This window comes from Hibiscus syriacus, unplaced genomic scaffold (assembly GCF_006381635.1).
Source record: "Hibiscus syriacus cultivar Baekdansim isolate YM2019G1 unplaced genomic scaffold, ASM638163v2 tig00116994_pilon, whole genome shotgun sequence".
In the NCBI taxonomy this organism is placed as follows: domain Eukaryota; kingdom Viridiplantae; phylum Streptophyta; class Magnoliopsida; order Malvales; family Malvaceae; genus Hibiscus; species Hibiscus syriacus.
The window spans coordinates 856,337-878,171 of NW_024063510.1; the positions used below are offsets into that span (position 1 = coordinate 856,337).

Here is a 21,835-nt window from a genome sequence, read left to right on the forward strand (position 1 = left end):
TGAGAGGTTGCTGTGAGTTGAGGGAGGAAGAAAAAAGAGAAAGAGTTGGGGATTAGAAACCACGGGCAGAAGTGAAATCTGGAAAGGGGGAAGGGATTGATATTTAAGGTTTTTGGGTAAACCACGCTAAGGTCCCTAGACCTTTAGCTTGTTATACGCCATGGTTACTAGTTTAGGGGTAAATCACCCTCTTGATCCTTTCTGTTTAATATGAGTAGTGTGTTAGTCATTCTTTAGGGTTAATCGCGCTTCAGGTCCTCCTAGCTTTACCGTGTTTTGTGATTTGGTCTCCATTTCTGTTTATTTTCAATGAGTTGCGAATTGGTTGCATAATCTTGTATTATTTTAATTTAGTCCTCTGTTGTATGTTTTTTGTGTGTTTGAAATTGGGTATTGATATTTATGATATTCCATTTTAGTCCTATGTTTATGGTTTTATTATGATTATGATGCTTCTACTTGTTATTTTCTGGTTTAATGCTATAATATTTGTTTTATTAATGTTTAAGATATCAAAGTTGCTTTATAATTATTTTGTCACCATGTAATGAATAGATATAAATGTATATTGTTTATTTATAGCATTAAAGTTTGTTTTATGTAATATGTATCTATTTATGTATTTTATTGTCTCTTACTTCGTTATATACTTATTTAATACTACATATATATTATATTGTGTAAATGTTATATTATTATTTTTTGTGTTTTATAATAAATATCATGACGTAGGTTAATATAATATTTAGAAAATTATGTATATATTTATAAAGTCAAATAAAGTTATAAATAATTTTAAAATTGTTCTTTTAATCCATGTGTATTTATATTTTTTTCGCTAAGTGCTTCAATGTATCATATTCTATTTTATTTAAAAGCCTCATTAGCATAACTTAATCGATTATATAATTGGATTAAGGGTAGTATTTATGTATTTTAAAATATTAAGAATGGACAGTCTTAAAACAACTAGATGTCCTTTTCCGATATTTTAAAATAAATAAATATCCCACTAGAAAAACCTAAAAAGTTGATTGCATTTAAAATTAATTAATTTTGAAGGGAAAAGGAAATATTCATTATTTTAAACTTATCGAGACAATTTGCTAATTTTATTAGAGATTAAGTCTCGGTGTTTTTAAATTATTGAATATCCCTTATCTTTTCTAATAATATTCGGATTAATAAATTTAATTTCTTTCTTTGGTAGAATAATTTTTTTATATGGAATCCTTAGGAAAAATTATTATATTCTTTTTATTTCAGTTGGGAAGAGAAATATTTGTCCAAAAGTATTTTAGGGAGTATTTTCTCTTCAATTGGAAATAAGAAAATATTTTATATTTTTTCTTAGAATTTTTGTTCTATAATATTTGTATGGTTGAATTAGGAATAATGGAATCGTGATCTAAATATATATTCGAATTCTTAGATTTCTACTATTTAGAGACAATATATAATCGATGGGTACCAATTTTGGGCGTTGTGGGGTGCTAATCCTTCCCCACACGTAATCGACCCCTGAACTCTTTTTTATTACTAAAAATGAATTTCTGGTTATACGTGGATCGATGCATCTTTTAAAATGATGTTTTTCTTAAAAAAAAAACTCTTTTAAAAGAATATTTTTGAGTATTCGGCCTACCTAACCCAAAAGGTCGATGGCGACTCCGAAACATTTCTTTTACAAAATCGGATTTTCACGAAATGAGTCGAGACACGTCGTATCGCCGGAAATCGGTTACGACACTTAGTGTTTGCTTGCGTGACAAGAATCTATCGGCTGGTTGCTTCATTCTAGAAGGGGTTGATCATGATTGTTTGATGCTGACGTTTTTGATCGGCAATTCGAGGTAAAAACCGTTGAATTGCAAAAGTTTCTGTTGTATTTATCTGCAGGGAGGGAGAAAATCGATCAATTGATTGATTTGTCATTGGTTGTTTGTAATGAAGTTATGATATTTTTTTCCAACGTTGGATTTTGTTTAATTCACGTCTGGGATTGATTGAAGAAAGATGGATTTGTGTTGGTACACGAGAAGGGGTGTGCTTTGATCTTATCTTGTAGTAAGTAAGAATCGGTCTTATGATTTTACGTCTATAAAGTCTGGGTTCTTGCAATCTGTGACTTCGTTCAACTAGTTTTGGTTCAAGAATTTGAAGTTAGAAGAATTTCATTTTGTTCGACTAGTTTGTGTTGCCAGGAATTGAATTGGATCTGATTTTAATTGAGTTGGAAGCGATTTATTGTCTCTGACGTATGATATAGTCATTCTAGGATTGAGATGAAGAGGTAGAATTTCTTCAATAGGTAGATTGGTGGGCGTAAAAGTTCACTCACAGAATTTTCTTAGTCTGATTGTGTCTTCCGGCCTATTATATGGTTTGTCACGAGGGTCAAATGAATATAGAACAATGAATGGAGATAGTAGGATCATCGGTAGGTGGATGATGGATGCTTCTAATAACATATTTTCTGAGCTAGTTGGTGTACTAGAGTCATGGCTCCCTTGGTTATAAAAGCCTGCTAATGTATCACGTGATTGTTGGATGCCTGATCATAGCTGCAGGGTGTGTTATGATTGTGATGCCCAGTTCACGTTATTTAACCATAGCACCATTGTCGACTTTGTGGCCGAGTTTTCTGTGCCAAGTGTACGGGAAACTCAGTTCCTGCTCCATCTTATGACCCAAGGATCCCCCTAGAAGAGCAGGAGACGGTGCCGGTTTGTGATTATTGTTTCAACCAATGGAGGTGTAGCTTAATTTCTAATGATAGTAGAGTGTGGGTGCCCAACCGAGGTCTTCGTTCCTCAATGTTGGCCACTAGTTTTTACAGCACTAAATCTAGTGACGTCAGCTCACTGTCATATCGAACTGGATGAAATCAACATTTGCAACCTAGGTCTATTATCAGCACTCGTTCTGCAATGAAAAAAAGCATGCGTAGGCCTAGCCTGAAAACGCCAAGGTTTAGCAAAAATATTATTATGGATTCAGGAGATCCATCTTCAAACCAATACGAGCTTTCATGGAACAGGTCAGATGATCTTGCTCCCCTAATTACATTTTTATTAAAATTTTCAAGTTTTGTACACTGGTCAAGCGTAACTTATTTATTTATATTTGGACTTGGACCTTAGGGTGTCTGAAAGTATGTATAGAGCATTATTTTTCTTGTTATCAATATGATTTTTCCTTTATTTCTCTTAAAATGGAAAGGAAAGAAAAGCAAGTAGCCATTGAAAGCAATTGGAAGAGTTGGAGAGAAAAGGTTTTAACATGCTATTCGAATTGCTTACATGTTGCTTGCTTTTTCTTTCAGCATTGGGATTGATGATGAGGACATGTCCGATTTCTCTGAAGATAATGGCTACTATATGCCTCTTAGTTTTGATGATATGAGCAATAATGATGGATCGTATGAATTTAATCTTGATAGAGAAAATATTGGCTCAAAAAGTTCCAAAGGAATATTTGACTCAAAAGGTTTGGATTGATGAAGAGGACGATGAGTACCGCATATATCTGTCTGATTCCGAGACATTGCATTACTCTGATGACGACGATGGCTACTATACTCCTATCGGCTTTGATGACATTAGCAATGATGATGAGCCACAAGAAGTTCATCCCGGTGGAGAAAATATACTCAAAAAGTTTAAGCAGTTCTCTTGTGAACCGGGTCCCTTCACCAAGTTCGGAAGCAATATCACAGCTTGTGAAGAAAGATGAACGCGATGGTGATGAATGTAAAGCATCGCCTTCTTTATATCCTGCCGAGCCAGTAGATTTTGAAAATGATGGACCTTTTTAGCTCTCTCCCGAACCAGAAGATGATGAGAATGCAGCTGGTCTGTATGATGACGAGGATGATGGGGATGGTGCAGGAGACTAGGGGTATTGGCACAAGACAAGCAGCTTCGGAAGTGGGGAATCTTGCTCTAGGGAATAATCGACTGAGGGGCAAAAGAAAGTAACAAAGAATATTGTTGATGGACATTTTAGGGCTTTGATTGCTCAGCTTTTACAGGTTGAGAAACTTCCTGTGGGTGATGAAAATAGTAAGGATAGCTGGTTGGAGATCATCACTGCTCTTTCTTGGGAGGCTGCTTCGCTTTTGAAGCCGTACACAACCAAAGGGGGTGAGATGGACCTTGGTGGATATGTTAAAGTGAAATGCATAGCTTCTGGGCATTGCAAGGAGAGGTAAGTGTTGCATAAGATTGTAGATGTTTGCATGGTACCTTTTATCATTTTGTTCTAATGATTTTTGATATCTGAATATAAATCACTGAGATGAACACTAGATTGTTTTGTGAAAACAGATAACCCTGTATCTTGTCTGCATCAACCCTTTACCTTCTCTTTAATGTTCCAGCATATGAATGTAGTATATACTGTCTTAGTTTAGCTGCAGAATAGCTGGTTCCTAATTTGATAACTAATTTAAATATAGGTAGTTCATGCTAGGATTTTCTTCATATGCTACTTAACAGCTTAAATTCACCTCTTCATTTTTTCTGATCTGTGATAAGTAAGAGATGAATCGATCAACAACCTTATCCAAGTAAATAGTCATGAATAATGTGCAGCAACTTGAGAAAGTCATTGATTTCTGATAAAAAAAATTAGAAAAACAAAAGAATTAAATTATCATGTCCTGAATGGCTTGCCAAGTAGATTGAGATACCTCTCTTTTGAAGTCCAAAACCTCACTGTTTTCCACGGCCTAAACATAGCAAGATCTGCTACCTCCCTTCAATTCTTTTAGTATCTCATGCTGCGAGTAGAATGAAGGTTTTCATAATAGATTATTGTTGAAATTAGACTATCAGTTGCACCACTTTAATTTGCTGCATTGATACTTTTCGATTTAACTACGATACTTTCCTGGTTGTCAACCTTTTATTTTTGTTTTTACTATTTCTGATTTTGCTGCGGTTTCATATAGTATGGTTGTCAAAGGAGTTGTTTGCAAGAAAAATGTTGCTCATCGCCGAATGACTTCAAAAATAGAGAAACATTCTTGGTGGAGCTCTTGAATACCAGCGGGTCTCTAACCTATTATCAAGTTTTGACACTTTGTGCTGCAGGTATTTCATGTTTTATACGTTTCTTCTAATTTTGCTTCATTGATTTTTATTTCAATGGGGGGAATTTTTTTCATCTAAACTCTAATTTTTGTGTTTATGTTATTGGTTTCACATCTCTAACCAGGAAATGGATCATTTGAAGATGGCTGTAGCAAAGATATTTGCACATAAACCTAATATCCTTCTAGTAGAGAAAACGGTTTCTCGATTTGCCTATGAATATCTTCTTGAGAAAAACATATCACTTGCTCTCAACATCAAGAGGCCATTATTAGAACGCATTGCACGCTGCACAGGTGCTCAAATAATCTCTTCAATTGATCATCTGTTTTCACAGAAGTTAGGCTACTGTGAAAAGTTCCATGTTGAGAGGTTCAGGGAAGATCTTGGCTCTGCTGGACAAGGAAGGAAGAAACTGGTGAAGACTCTAATGTATTTTGAAGGCTGCCCTAAGCCATTGGGTTGCACTGTAAGTTATTTAAACTAACCAAAAACCAAAGAACTGGAAAATAAAGTTAAAATTTACTTACTTTTTGTTGACATTCATGTTCTCCAGTGTTGATCTATATCAAATTTGTTGCTATTATGGATCATTTTATCAGTTAACTGAATATATATATGTTTGCTTCAGATACTACTTAAGGGTGCAAAAGGAGATGAATTGAAGAAAGTCAAGCATGTAGTTCAATATGGAATTTTTGCAGCTTATCACTTGGCTTGGAGACATCATTTCTTGCCGATGAAGGAGCCTCTCTACCAGAATTCCCAAATTCTCCAATGGTTGTGGCATTTCCGGATAGCCCGTCAACCATTGCAAGATCCATATCAACCGTTCCCAACTTTACTGTTCCTGCCAATATGAAGTCCCCGGTACCTCAACATTTTAGTGGACCACAAAGGGCTACCAGTGTTCCATCGGAAATCATCAGTCGTAATATTCAGAATATAGATGAAACTCCAGCATCTTGTTTAAGTAAAGGTACAAGCTTGTGGTCTGTACAGCCCATTTTGAAAGAGTCAAGTGCTATTGTATCATTTACTTCTGAGAAAACTTCAGGTGTATTTTCCAAGAAAAGCGAAATGGGTACCAAAGAATCTTCAATGAGGGAAATTGTTGTGGACAAAAATAAGTCATCTTTCATGAATAACGTTGTTCGTCCAACCGAATCTTTAGCACACATGAATTCAGAGGATAATAGCACAACAGTTGAACTTCAACCAGGTTGTTCAGAGGCAACATCTGTGCAACAAAATGGTAAAAACCATAATAACCATTCTGAGGTATCAAAACCATTAAAAGAAGTGTTTCCTTCTGCACCTTCTGATAATCAGAGCATTTTGGTATCATTATCATCCCGATGTGTGAGGAAAGGGACTTTCTGTGAAAGATCTCATCTCTTTTGTATCAAGTACTATGGCAGTTTTGATAAACCTTTGGGTCGGTTTTTGTGTAATCATTTATTCGATCGGGTAAACTTTCTGCTCTTCTCATTTATATATTTCTCTGTTCAGATGCAGCATTCCCCTCAAACTAAGGAGACTGCTGATTTTTCTCCAGCGATGCCCTTCTTGTGAATTGCCTTCAGAAGCACACGTTCACTGTTATACTCATCGGCGAGGAACACTAACCATGTCTGTTAAGAAACTCCCTGAAACTTTATTGCCTGGTGAAAAAGAGGGCAAGATCTGGATGTGGCATAGATGCTTGCAATGCCCTAGGACCAATGGTTTTCCTCCAGCGACTCGCAGAAGAGTGATGTCTGATGCTGCATGGGGTTTATCATTTGGGAAGTTTTCGTAGCTAAGCTTTTCAAACCATGCAGCTGCGAGCAGGGTTGCAAGTTGTGGCCATTCTTTCATAGAGATTGTCTTCGTTTCTATGGGTAATTTTCTTCCCCTACTGTTTTTGTTTTTGTTAACAAAGTATCATGTGTGAGTATGAAGAGTTTCCTTCAAAAATAATGTGCTATTTTTGTGAAGGCTATTGACCATTATACTTATAGTTAGCTACACTGTGTCATTAAACTCCTTAGTCGGATGCCATTAATCATATCATATTTTTCAGTGAGCTTAGATACTTTTTGAATGTTCTGGTTGATTGATTAAATATTTGGTTTAAGATGTATATCATGATTCATGATCTGGCTGGTTAATTAACATGAACTGTTAGCTGGAAAAAAATATTAAGATATCAATTCTCCACACTTCCTCTTTCTCAATGGTTAAATATATGCAGATTTGGGAGAATGGTAGCTTGCTTTCGGTATGCAACAATTGATGTTCATTCGGTATACCTCCCGCCTCAAAAAATAGAGTTTTACTATGGCAATCAGGAGTGGATACAGTTAGAAACAGATAAGGTGCAATAATAATCGATTTGGTTTTATGAAGGATCCAATTTGGATCTCTCAGAATTTGTGTAATCTATCTTTATCTTTTTGTTATAAACAGGTGGCTAAACAGGCGGAGCTTCTGTTTTCTAAAGTACTAAAGTTCCTAAATCAAATTGCTGAAAAACAGATTGACTTAGGGCCACCTGATAATAACACGAAAACAAACGATTTTAAACATCAATTTGCTGAACTAGGGGGAATATTACAAAAGGAGAAGTTGGAGTTTGAGTTGAGACTTTATATGTTGTACTTTTTCGCCTAGTTGACATGGATTTTATGTCTAGGCCTAATTCGTTGGAGCTTGTGTCTGTATCACTTTTTAGGAATCATTGCAAAAGGCTTCGAAAAGGGAAGCCTTGAAATTAATTGTAACACCCCCAATCCGTACCCGACCCGGATACGAGTCCGAGGTGTCACATTGACTTTTCAAACTTTGACTCTTGACAAAATTCAAAGAAAATTTAAAACTTTCCTTAGAGTAAAAGCAGTTTAGTTACATAATTTGACCACAATAACCAAAATCGATCAGAGCATATTTAACTCAATCAATTAGTACATGCCAACTATATTCAAAATAACAAAATCATTTAACTCATCTATTTTCTGATCTGAAATCTTGTAAGGGAGATGCTGACCTGTATTGCTCCTCACAGCTTCCATATTAACTTTCTGTAACCTGCGTGTGAAACACTCACACGCTAAGTCGATGACTTAGTGAGGCATAAAGAAAACACATCTAATGGAATTCATACCCACTAATCATGCATGACTGTTTTATGCTATTAAATTATACAACTCATTTACATATACATCAACATATATTCATGTATATTATGTAACAGATACCATAACCCCTATCACACATATATCATATCATGCACACATCATATCACAAATCATATACATATATCACATACATTGTTCTCATATAACCAAGACATATATGCACTTCTACCATGTCACGAGAAATACACATATCATTATATCAAATTATGTTCTCTTTTCAAAGCCCATGTACACATGTGAGAACTATAGATATGTGAGTCTATAGAGGTTGTGCACTATGCTGTCACCATAGCTCGTATAATTGCCCCGAAGTGCCACGTAGAATTGCACCGGAGTGCCGCGTAGAATTGCACCGTAGTGCCATATAATAATGTCCATAAGGACTACATATCATTCCTTAAGAATCATATACATATACTAGGGATCAAGTATGTGTCTCACCAGACTTCACACATGTTCCAAAGAATACATATATGTCCCGAAGGACCACATATCATTCCTTAAGAATCATATACATATGCCAAGGATCAAGTATGTGTCTCACCATACTTCACACATGTTCCAAAGAATACATATATGTCCCGAAGGACCACATATCATTCCTTAAGAATCATATACATATGTCAAGGATCAAGTATGTGTCTCACCAGACTTCACACATGTTCCAAAGAATACATATATGTCCCGAAGGACCGCGTAGACCCTCAACTCTTTGCATGCCAACTATACCCCTAGCTCTTAAGACACATAACATGGGCATTTTCTTTTATACTTATCATTTCACATAACACATAGTTCAATTACTCATAGAACATTTTCATATGAGTCACATTTACATGTCACATAGCTTATATACTTTCTCACGTAGTTACATAGATCCATATCATATAACATATATCCCAAAGTGCACATAATCACATATATCATATCATATAGCTTAGATCATTTCTCAGATATTCATATAAACATACATATCATATCTTGTTCACATATGATCATATATGCTTCATATAACACATAGAAACACATAGAACACTTTCTCATAGCTTATATCAATTTTCAGAGTCCTTTCATATTACCTGATGACATATATCATATAGATATATAATAACGGATATCATATTATCTACCTTATGCTCCATTTCTTTGTATTCCATTAGATTATAAATTATGTCGTATTTCTAAACATATATCATTTAATAGTATTTTTATTTAGGTACTAATATAATCTCTTTACTTAATTCAATTTCATATATTCATTATAATCTTTTCATATAGCTCCATTATACTAATTCTCATAATAAATCATACCACTATGTACTTGTCCACTCATGTTTCCATTATGCATATACTGTTACCCATGTTTACCTAGTTCATATCACTTCTTATAAACTCATTTTCATCATATTTTCCTATTATTACATATTTTATCTCATAACCATGTATCCACATAGTCTTATATTTCATTATCATATTACATATATTTGTTCTCTTATGACTCTTAATAAACATCTATTTCTATTTCCCTACATCTCTCGACTTATCTTCTATATTCCTATAATTTCATAACTTATTTTATATCATTTTCCCTTTTCACTCACATAAACCATCTATTTATTTAGTTCAATTTCTCATGACTTCCATAATACTCTTTAATAAAACTTTGTAGCTCTTCACTTTAATACATAAACCATAGTTTCCTTTAATTTATCAATCTTCTCTATATAACTTTTGTATCCTTATTTATGCCCTCAAATTCATACTATTCTCTTAGAGTCTCCTAACATTTCTCGTATAATCACTTATACCATATCATATGACTTATACTTGATTATCTTATTCTCTCATGTTCATTTCATTTCTTATGACTCTATCATATAACTTATTCCATGTTCTTCCATTATTACATAATAAAGTCTTACATAAATCATATAGTATATACAAAGCATATCATTATCTTTAGTCATGCATACATACAATCAATGTAATACATATAATCACATATAGTTATAACCAACACATAATCATGTCTATGACTTCATGCATATTACTCTAGGAAATAGACTCATCGCAAGTCTTATTTCCATTAAACACTACATGTCACTAGTATGCACTAACCTTGGCCTCACTAGTCAATTCCAATCTCTTATCTTTCCCTTGATCGATCTTACTTGCCAAATGTTCCGGAATTGCTTTACGCGCAGAATCTACATAAATGTACATTTTGAGGCAATCATTAGATACCTACACCTTGTAATTGGATACTAGCAACTTAAACGAACTTATTAAACTCATATTCACAATTTTCCTTTAGGGGGTATCGATTCTCTACTGGGGGTATCGATACCCTCATGACATTCTGGAATTCTGTCGTTTGAGAGGGTATCGGTACCCCTTTGAATGGGTACCGATTCCCCCTAACCTAGAAATCATTTTTCAGCACGAAAATTACTTCATTTCCTCTCAAACACTTCATATATCATTCCCTTTCTTATTCTTAACTTACATATACATGCTTAAACTCATTACTACGCATTCAATACATCTTTAACTTCAAAATATAATTCTCTACATAGAATTCAAGAATCACACTAATTTTTCTTTTTGTTCTAAATTCAATTCTATCACTTCATATCTCTTAATTCAACCATTGACAAGTCAAATTTATCTTCCAATTTGAGTAAAGAACTCTATTCCAGATTTTCATTCAAAAACTCTTAATCTTTAATCCCTCCTAATTCCACCATCCTTTGTTTTTAAGATGATTTAAGCTTTCCTTAAGCTTAATTATCATCCAATAATCATAACCAAACCTTTAGTTGAACAAATAATCAACTAATGAAGAAACTTACCTTTGCTTATGGCTTCACGGTGGAAAAGAAGAGAATGAAGAAGAGAAGTCTGGAACTCTCTCATATTTCCCACGTTTATAATACTCAAAAAGAAAGATAAAATTCTTTCCCATGAAAAGACCATTTTGCCCCTTTAGTTCATCCATCTTTGCTATTTAATCCAATATTAAATTTTTTTACTTAAATCCCAAGAATTTTAAATTTCATTTCTAAATTGAACACAAAACTTTCAAAATTTATAATTTAGTCACTGACCCTGATTTGGGATGTTACATTAATCGGTTATATCGGCAATTACTTTTCCAATCTTATTTGTGGGACCAACGTCTGGTTTTTGCAGCCAAATTAGAAAATCACAGGCCCCGGAATTGTTTCAGCAATTCAGTTTCAGGACATGAGGAGAAATCCATTGTTGATATTGAGAAGCTCAAGGACATGGATATGTCGGAACATGGAAAATTATCTGAATCTGGTGACTCACCTGTGGTGGATGCAAAGCTCAATGCTAATCGGTCAGATGCGTCCATCAAGAACCAAACATGAAAAAAAATTCAAATTGCGAAAACAAAGACTACAACAATCTTTCTGCTAGCCAAAGCATGTTTGATCATTATGACAATGAGAAACCAAAGGCAAATGTTCGCAGGGTCATGTCTGAAGGCCTGTTTCCTGTCCAAGAAAATTTGTCAGATACCCTTGATGCTACTTGGACTGGAGAAATTCATCGAGGACCTGTATTATCTAAGAAAAATTCATTTTCACTTCCTGATATTGCTTCTGTAGATTTGGAAGACCGTTCTGAGGTAAAAATTGTGCCAAAGGTTTATGGTTCTCCTTCCCCTGCATTGTTCAGTATAGGTTCTGAAAATATGGAAGAATTCGTAAGCTGGTTAAAAATGCCTTTCTTGAGCTTCTACCGTTCATCGAACAAAATCTTTTTTGGAAGTTCTTCAAAGCTTGATGCATTGAATGTGTATGATCAGTTTAATATTTCATCATTTAGAGAGTTGGAACTACAAGGTGGGGCTAGGCTGCTTCTTCCAGTGGGTGTTAATGACACTTTCATTCCAGTTTATGATGACGAGCTCACAAGTAGCATATCGTATGCTCTAGTACCACCTGAATATCATTTTCAGATAAGTGACAATGGCGATAGACCTAAAGACTGGGGGGAGTCAATGTCTTCATTGTCCATTGATTCAGTGTATTCTCAATCGTTCCATTCTGTTGACGATATGCCCTTTGATCCTCATAGAAGTTTTTGTTTGGCATATGACTCTACTAGAACCCGAAGCTCCCTCATTATGGACCCACCCTCTAGTATGAAGTCTTTGCATGTCCGGGTGTCATTTGGAGATGATGGGTCAGATAAAGTGAAATATACGGTTACTCGTTACTATGCAAAGTGGTTTGAAACATTAAGGAGTATGTTGCCCATTAGAGCTAGATTTCATACGATCTCTGAGTCGCTGTAAGAAGTGGGGAGCTCAGGGTGGAAAGAGCAATGTTTTCTTTGCAAAGACCTTGGACGAACGGTTTATCATTAAACATGTCACAAAGACAGTTGGAATCATTTACGAAATTTGCACCTAAATACTTCAAGTACTTGTCTGAAGCAATTAGATCTAGAAGTCCAACAGGCCTGGCAAAGGTTCTCTGTGTTTATCAGGTACTTATTCCATGAGCCTCAGATGTTCTAATGATATATATCATAATCAATAATCTTTCGGATAAACAAAACAAATGGTCTCCTGTCCTTTCTTAAAAACATCTGCCTTACGAGGAGTTTTAGAAAGGACAGGAGACCTTTGGTTTTTCTTACTTTGAGGAACTAGATGGTACTAGGAGTTTATTTATTCACATAGACACATTGCATGTGTTTTCCGTAACCATTACCTATACCTTATTGTTGTTTTTTCTTCTCTTTCGTGGAAGGTTATGACAAAGCAACTTAAAGGTGGGAAAGAATCAAGGATAAATGTGTTGGTTATGGAGAATCTTCTGTTTAGGAGAAGTGTCACGAGGCTATATGATCTCAAAGGATCTTCTAGATCTCGTTATAATCCCGATTATAGTGGAAGCAACAAGGTTCTTCTAGGTCAGAACTTGACTGAATCTATTCCGACTAACCCCATTTTAGTGGGTAATAAAGCGAAGCGTTTGTTGGAAAGAGCAGTCTGGAATGACACTGCTTTCCTAGCAGTAAGTTTTAAATCGTTGCTTCGAGTTAGCATGCATGGAGATCCGTTTAATCATAAAGATCTTGTTGCCATGTTTGGTAACTGGTTTATATGTTGTAACTGGAACATGAAAAGGAAGAGAGCTTATTACAGACATTGATCTTGTGCTACATGGATGGAGGGGGATCAAAGGAAGAGAAGACATCACTTTGTTTATGTTTAACACTTGAACATGACAAAGAATAGATTATAAAGTATTGATTTTTTCCTAATGAAAATTTCAAAATATTATTTTATTATGAAAACTAATACAAGAATTATATACAATTGTTGGGAAGTTAATGTCTTGTATTAGTTTTCATAACAAAAAGACATCACTGTATATATATATATATATATATATATATTAATTTTAAGATTTCACCTATGTAACACTTCTCTTCATAGATATAAGTCGTGCCTAATTTACCTAAATAGATAATGATACCTACAAAATGATGGTAAAGTTGTGCTTCAAATTGTTCCAAATTCTGTCTTTCAGAAACAAACAAATATATTGAGATTGATTGCAATTTCATTTACGAAAATTTTTAATAATATTTTATTATTATTGACTACGTGAAAACTAGAGAATAACTAAGAGATATATTCACATATTCTTAAATTATAATGTAATAAAATACCCCTAACGTTTAATAGTTAAATTTACCCGTATTATTTTTTTAACATATTTGATCACTTAACGTTTCATTTTAAGTCAAAAAATCATCAATAGATGAAAACCGTTAGTTATAGAGAGATACTGACGTGACGCGTTCAGGTCATGGTACAAGATTACATGGCAGTACCACGTCAGAAATAAAAAGATGACACATGCCGTCGTAAGATGAAGTGAAGAAATCAAAATCTACATTTATCAAGTTTTGAACCCAAGTTTTGGGGGTGAAGGCTAAACACCTTACCATTAGAATAACATACTATGTTCGTACAATTATACAAAAATGTTTACTTATTTTATAGATTAGGTATACAATTTAATTTGGAGATTAATATTTTAAAAAAATAATATTATAATTTATAGCATTTTATAATTAATTAAAGGTTAATTTTTTATTAAAATATTAATTTTAAAATTATGTAGATTGAGTATACCATTCACAACATGGATTATGTAGATTGAGTATACCATTCACAACATGGATTATGTAGATTGAGTATACCATTCACAACATGGATACGTAATTAATTTTTAATTGTAAAATTAATTTTTGATTATTATTAAAATATTAATTGTAAAAAATTAATTGTAAAAATATACGTAATTTTTAAGATATTAATCATAGAAAGGCATTAAGAAAAATTATATATGTAATTATATACGTAATGCAAAGATTATATACGTAATTAAAGGTTACAAATTATGTTATTAAAATATTAATTGCAAAAATTAATTGTAAAATATGTTGTAGACGGTGTATATCTTTAATTAATTATAAAATGTTATAAATTATAATATTATTTTTAAGAAAATATATCAATTTCCAAATTAAATATTATGCTCAGTCTATAAAACAAGTAAAGATTTTTGTATAATCATACCAATATAACATGTTATTCTAGTGGTAAAGTTTTAGCCTTCACCCCAAAGATCTGTGTTCAAAACTTGGGAATTGTTGTTTTGATTTCACTTCATCTTCTTCTTCTTAAACATGCATACGATTCTTACATGTTACTCTCTCTTATTGGTAATAAATAATTAATAATATACCATGATCTAGACGTGCCAAGTCACATCTCCATATTGTATGTGCTGATCAATCAATGACTAACGATTTTATATATGAGTATGAGTAAATTTGACAATACTATTAAACATTAGGAGTATTTTATTGCATTATGCTATAATAAGAATCTTAATTCTACTTATTGAGGAGGTGATATATACGTATTCACAGACTTGATCATAGCTCTATATTATCTTTTGCATTGGATCACCGATTATATTTTATTTCATATTCTTCTATAAAATCAAGTTTTCGTGAACAAAACACAATATATGATCCTCATATGACTAGGGCGCGTGAGGAGAACCTGTCTAGGGCCCATAATTTTATAATATATATACTGCAAAAAATAGTTTTATATCAATTATAGGGTTCAATTTTTTAATACTTATTATTAGGGGTTCAATATTTCTTAATATATATTATAGGCTTAGTTTTTTCTAATATTTATTATTAGGAGCATACCTTTAATTATTTATTTTATTTTTTATAATTGTTCAATTTTTTATCAATATTTTTTAAACATTTGTTATTAAAGGGCTATTTTCAATAACTGTCATTAGATGTCCAATTTTTTCAATATTTGTTATTAGGAACATGCTTTTAAAATACATTTTTTAATATTTATTTGTTATTATGAGTTCAATTTTTCATTACTTTTTATTAGACGTATAATTTTTTTAATATTTGTTTTTATAAGTGTACTATTAAAATTTAGGTCTTTTAATATTTGTTATTAGGGACTTATTTTTTATACTTGTTATTATGAAACTACCCCTAAAATTATTTTTTTCAACATTGATTATTATGAGCAATTACTTAATAACGATTTGTAACAACAATAATGACTGCTATGCAGAGGTAACGATATCGTTCAAAACTACAAATCTAATCGTTGTGTCCACAATAGTATATGTTATTAAAAATCCACAACAAGATACTTGAAGTGACTGCAATATCATCCATTATGTCTGCAGCGATAAACGCATTGCGATCAAAGACATAAATACAACTTGTAAATTAAATATTTGATTAAAGGTCTAATTTTTTAGTTCACCCAAAACTACCAAAATCTTATAAATCGGTCTGAGTATAACCATAATTGTCATATAAAATTTCACATCACTTTCAAATAGTACGAAACTTGTTTTATTAGCTTCAACGATTAACAATTGGTGATGACATATTGACTTAACAAATTTACTTAACAAATAATACCGGGATGTGCAACAATAAAATAATTCAACTTTCCAATAAATATTAGGGTAAATTACATATTAGCACTTAAACTATCAATTTTGGTCTGTTTTAGTATTTAAAACTTTCATTTTTTTTTTCAAAATCATACCTAACGTTTAGTTTTTGTTTTATTTAGTACCTCATCATTAAAAATTTACGCGTGTAGTACCTAAGCTATCAGTTTTGGTTTGTTTTAACTCCTAACTTTATTTTCCCCAAAACTTAACGTTAAAATTTTAACATGAGTACTAAAATGAAACAAAAACTAAATTTTAAGTATGGTTTTGAAAAAAATAAAAATATAAGTACTAAATATACTAAAATGATTGTTTAGATATAAATGTGTAATTTACCCTAACTATTATGTTCCTCTCAAGATATATAAATAATTTACCTTTTTGATTAATTGTAAATTGAGAACCATTAAAATACTACATGTTAACATTAGTTTTTCCGACTCCAATAGTAAATCAAGAACATGCTTCATCTGTGATGGGATATTTCATTTGCTTCTACTAATTAAACTCCCAAGCAATATTTAGTATTTCAAGTATTTGGTATGGAATTGAGTTTGAAGAAAAGTTTAGAAATGAAACTTTTTAATAGAGAATGTAAGTGTAAATGATAACAAGGGATAGAAGATGATGTCTTAGTAGGTAATTATACTATTCCTTACTGAATTTACTACTTTCTTTACTATTTTATTCATTATACTTTTAAATTACTTTTGTCTTAGTCACTTTAAATTATTTTATTATTATTTTGAAATGAGGTGATTTTTTATTTAGTATAAAAATAAATTAAAATAAATGATAATTAAATAGTAAAAATATCACGTCATATCAAAATAATAATAAAAATTATAGTGATGAAGATAAGAACAATTTAAAAGTTTAGTAAATAGATTAGAAAAATATAAAAGTATAATAAGTAAAATATAAAAAAAAGGTAAAGTGGGATCCTCAGACTGTCCTTAAAGTAATTTTTTCTTTTCATAATTGGACTCGCCATTAAAGTAAATGTTAAGGTTACGTGTACGTTACATCATTTAGGTTAAATGGTAAGATATTATAATGGTGGTGGGTTTATTTTGTTTTCTTTTGAGAGACAGTTGTGGTGTTAAATTCCTTTGGAAAGAGTCAAATAATGAATTAAAGTTATCGAGTTTTGGCACTCTTTGGGATACACCCAAGGCTAAGCTGAATTGTTTATTTGGAATTACTCTTTCCATTATCAAACCATAGGTGTATAAAGTCATTGGATTATATATATATATATATATATATAAATAAACTACTAGTATCTAATCTATTATTGATTGATTAATTTAAATAGAGTACAGTAAAAGTTAGAATGACCCTTCCAATATAGTTTACTCTATTTATAATGGTTAGGATTCGAACCGAACCTTGACCTTATATTTGATATAATTGGTGTTAATATTCTTCAATTTTATATTATTCTTTCATACAATTAATTTAAAGTGATTTAACTAATTCAAGGACGTAGAGCACAAAGAACTTGTTCTAACCGCTTTTATTTCAGACAATTGGTGGTTAATATGCAGTCCTTGATCGATCTTGTGAAACCTATAACATTGAGATTGAAAGCTCTCATTAGCTTTCTTTGCTGGAAATCAGTTTACCGGTAGAAGCGTAGCATGTATGGTTAAAATAGAACAGATTCAGCTTATCCAAGAAGACATGAACATTAGGAAAAGCCCCTCGGAAGAAAGAATCCCACATGGATAAGCAAGAGCAGATATTAGTTATTTACATTTGTTGTATCGCCGAGCTTTGTAACGGAAGCTTGTAACCCGAGTGGGGGCATTGAGGTGATGGGACATGGGTTTGGCTCCTTGAGTCGGATCCTTGTCGAGACGTTTCTTTGCCCTGACGACGGAGAGTGCAAATAGTGCACTCCAGACGGTGTAACTAGTCTCGAAAAAGTAAGTGTTTATCCTCCATGAATAAGATGAAACACCAAATTGTAGAGTCACCATGAATTTTTTAACTCGGTGAGATTGATCACCAAAATGCCATATAATTTTAATAAAAATTCATAAGAATAATATTAAAAAAATACAACTCGGGTCTACTTACCAAAAAACGAGTTCGTGAGTCGGTTACGTATGGAAAAGAATTAGCATTCCCACAACGCCCAAAATTGGTACCGGTATTTATTAATTAAATGTCTTTGCAGTAATTATAAATTTGTTTTTTAAACTAATTTACGAATAATTTAAAATATTTACTAAATACAACAACAACAACAACAAAACCCAATTCCCATATGTATGGGGTAAGGGGGAGGTAGGGTAGTAGGCTGCCCCCAACGCCAGGTTGAGAATAGCTTCCGTGAAAGACCTCCGGCAGTCAAAATTAAAAAATATAGATAAAATGCAATGCATGTATAAATAATTACATAAATACATAGCTAAACAGTATTCATATGCAGTCATTAATATCATATGTGCTTCTGTAATGGGGAGTAATCCCTGCAAAATAATCCCTACGAAAGAGTCTAAATATTTACTAAATAATGAACATAAATATTAATAATGCTATTATAATATTATTATATTTACAAATTATGTAATATATAATCTAAAAATATAAACATTAATTAATATATATAATAATATTAATAATTAAAATATAAAGTAATAAAATTAATAACCCAATTCAAAATGATATTAAATATATACCAATTATGTAATTCATCCTAAATTACTAATACATGATTAAAATATAAATTTATTAATATTTAAGGACTAAATAAATAATTAATCTATATATATATATATATATATATTGACTAAAATATAAATATACAAAATTAAAATGCCAAATTAAAATACGAATAAACATGATTTCGGTGACCAAATTGAAAGGCTTACAAATCAGGGTGACCACGCGTGTAGTTTAACCATGCAAAAATTACAAAGATACCATCCCAAAACAACGTCGTTCGGGAGAGGGTATTTAAGCCCTATAACTGGCCCAAAGAGAGATATCACTCTCATTTCTCTCTTTTACCTGTCTCTCTTAGAGAGAGAGGCTCTCAACCCTCTCTAAAAATCCCTCGCTTAAGGGATATCCACCACCGGCCAGCCGCCTTGTTGTACCTTCATCTGCCATCACCGGCACCCACCCACGGTGGCCGAAAAATGTCAAACCTACCCAAAACGTAGATTCGAACACCCTTGTTCCAAATTCGAGCCCTTTATTTTTACTAAAAACCCTTCAATAAACCTAAATATGGGATTTTACCTTCGGTAAAATTGACTTTCTGACGACCTTTGGGCTTCGGCGATGGTAAGTGCTCTCGATCTCTTATTTGTTTTCTTTCGTTGCTTGCTTGGCTGTTGTGTGGGTACTTGCTCTCATGTTCTTGTTTGTTTTTTTCTCTCTATTTCGCTATTGTTACTGTACAGGTGATGAGGGTTTATATAGCCTTCAACGATGCTTTGTTTAGACCGGTTAAAGAGGAGTACTCTGGTGAGTCACCGAACCTACGGTGGTAACTCAGCTTAGCTTGATGCGTTGTGCGGTCTGTGTTTGTCTTCTAGAGGCTTCTGGAGTGCTCTGGTGAGATCTGGAGAGGCGGCAACGGCGTGGCAGCCTTTGATTGGAGCGATGGAGGTGGCGAGATGATAACCCTAGGGTTTCTGCTGGATGGCTTCTGGTCCCTTGGATCTGTCCCTGAATCGGACGATTGAGATGAGCTGGTGGTGCTGGAGTTAAAATGAAAAACCTAGATGAACGGGCTTCACTCGTTGGGCCTGCTAGAATTGGACCTAGCTCGGTTACTGGGCTTGAATCAATTGTAACCCAAATATGGACCTAGTCCGAGTTGGGTTGTAACCAGGCGAACTGAACTTGTATCTTGGGCCTTCAGGCTTTACAAATAATAATATTTAAAATATAATATTATTATATATAATAATATATATATATAATAATCATCATCACTCGGACAAAAAGAACTATCGACAACTGCCCCTCTTTGCTTATTTTTGTGTAAACAAGAATAAAGCAAAGATAATAAGACAAGTTTTCATCGAGTGAACTTCTTGCTTTGCTGGGAATTCGCTCCACTACTCTTCCGTGGAGATCAAATTTTGATCTGATCCTGCTTCTGCTTCACTACTTTTCTGTGAAGGTGGAGGATTGATGATGAGTGTTCAAAATCGTTAATCTTTGCTCGTTATTTCTTCAATTTTGTGGAGTTATTGTTGTTGAATTGGTCGTGGTATACTTATTTTTGTACAGATTCTTGCTTTCTAGAATTTGTGACAAAACGGGTGAATTCTGCATTTTTTTATTATTTGGTCACGGCTGGAGACATGGGCACGACGCAGTCTGACGTGGCAGTTTCTAGAAGGTTTAGTAAGCGGCGGTTTCTAGAAGACTTCATCCGCACGCCTTCTGGAAGATTGACGAGTAGAGTTACATTAGGAGACTAGTTTAAGTTTGAATTTAAATTTAAAAACAATTATCTTTTGTATTATTTTATTATTTTCTTTACTTATCCTTTAGACTTTGAGAGGCTATAAATACCCACTTGGGGTAAGCCTAAACTAATCACTCAAATTACATTATTCTTTTCTCTCTAGTTTTATTAAAGTTTTCTCTTTTTACTTTTCAAGTTTTTTTCCCTTTTTTCTTTTATTTTCAAGTTTTGTTTTCAAAATTCTAAGTATGAATTTTGTCATGCTTAGCTAAACTTTTCAAAAGCCGAGAGCTGTCGTGATGATTCAATTTCAACGGGAGAATTGAAACAGTCCCTTAATATCTTCGAAATATCTCTCTCAATCTCTGCGCTTATTTTTCAAAATCAAAACAGTTTTCAAAATCAAAGATTGACTTTGGTCAAGAGGTTGTTGCTATTAAATGTGTGGCAGGAAGATTCGGCTTATAGAAACCAATTCGACTTCCTGGGAACACACTTGGCGAGATAGTTTTGCCAAGGGGGAATTGAGATCGAAATTGACGGTTATAGAAGCAGCAATCCGAATCGGACGCTACGAACTTAAACGTTAATTGATCTACGACAATTGATGTCGTTAGAATCAATTATTGAAGACGGAATCAAAGATTGCCTTGGGTGTTCGGTATACAAGATAGAGTCACGGGGATAGCCCTTGTAGACAAAGTAACCGACGTGAATCCTGAAGAGAAAATCTTATTCGATGATCATAAGGAAATAGAATCAAAGTAAAGCTTGAGGCCACTTTTACCGAATTTATTCACAATCTTCATCTTCTTATTTTTACTTTAATTACTTTTATTTATTTAATCTTTTATTTTAATATATTTACCAAAATTCCCCCCATTTTTACTGTTTCACGCCTGGCATAAATAAATCAGACAGAAATTTATAATTTTAGTCCCTATGGAATCGACCCTTAGTTCTATTTACTATGTATTTCCTTTATTTATTGATTGAGAATAAGGAATTTATTTTGACACTGAAACGACAGTTGTCAAATTGGCGCCGTTT

General features: G+C 33.0%; 1 pseudogene; it reads left to right on the forward strand.

Moving 5' to 3' along the window:
- Nucleotides 1-2,451: 2,451 nt before the first annotated feature.
- Nucleotides 2,452-20,051, forward strand: LOC120193295 (annotated as a pseudogene).
- The last annotated feature ends 1,784 nt before the right edge of the window (nt 20,052-21,835 follow it).